The sequence below is a fragment of the Bos taurus genome, unplaced genomic scaffold (genome assembly GCF_002263795.3).
Source record: "Bos taurus isolate L1 Dominette 01449 registration number 42190680 breed Hereford unplaced genomic scaffold, ARS-UCD2.0 Leftover_ScbfJmS_1648, whole genome shotgun sequence".
Lineage (NCBI taxonomy): Eukaryota > Metazoa > Chordata > Mammalia > Artiodactyla > Bovidae > Bos > Bos taurus.
In genome coordinates this window covers 1-876 of record NW_020190749.1, presented here as the reverse complement: position 1 = coordinate 876, position 876 = coordinate 1, and the positions used below count along the sequence as shown (strand labels likewise).

General features: G+C 40.8%; 1 non-coding gene across 1 annotated transcript; it reads right to left on the bottom strand.

Annotated features, from left to right (window-relative positions):
* Positions 1-212: 212 nt before the first annotated feature.
* Positions 213-285, bottom strand: TRNAW-CCA (transfer RNA tryptophan (anticodon CCA)). Its single transcript has one exon. It is a non-coding gene; the product is annotated as a tRNA-Trp (tRNA).
* Positions 286-876: the final 591 nt, after the last annotated feature.

Genomic DNA, 876 nt, shown 5'->3' with positions numbered 1-876 from the left:
TCTCAGAACTTATTTATTTTATAGCTAGAAGCTTGTACCCTGTGACCATCATCTCCCCATTTCCCTCATCCTGCAGCTCTTGGCAGTCACCATTTTACTGTTTCAAAGTTTGGCTTTAAAAATAATTTATTTTGCCGCACTATGTCTCAGTTGTGGCACTGGAGATCTTCATTGCCTCATGTACGATCTTTGTTGTAGCATGTGGGATCTAGTTCCCTGACCAGGGATCGAACCTGGGCCTCCTGCATTGGAAGCCAAGAGTCTTAGCCACTGGACCACCAGGGAAGTCCCAAAGTTTGGCTTTTTTTTCTTTAAAGATACCACAGATAAATGAGATCATACAGTATATGTCTTCTTCTGTCTGATTTATTTCACTTAGCATAATGCCTTCAAGGTCCATCCATGTTGTCAAAAGTAGAAGAAGTGAATGTAAAAATGGAAGCATTATGGAATGAATAATATTGATCAATGTTCTGAGAATATAGATTTTAGCATTTTAAATCCTTCTCATCCTATCTGAACCTGGAAAATCTGGTTATTTGATGATCTTTCAAAAACTAGCAGGGCATATAGAGATTAAGAAGAAGTATATTATGGCATGGGGCTTCCCAGGTGGCACAGTGAAGAATCAGCCTGCTGATGTAGGAGACACAAGAGACGCAGGTTTGATCCCTGGGTTGGGAAGATGCCCTGGAGAAGGAAATGGCAACCCACTCCAGTATTCTTGCCTGGAAAATTTCATAGATAGAGGAGCCTGACAGGCTATAATCCAAGGGATCACAAAGATTTGGACACAGCTGAGTGACTAAGCACAGCACACAGCAAATTATGGCATATGTTTACTTCTTTATACAGAAAATCAGACCAACCTGAAGT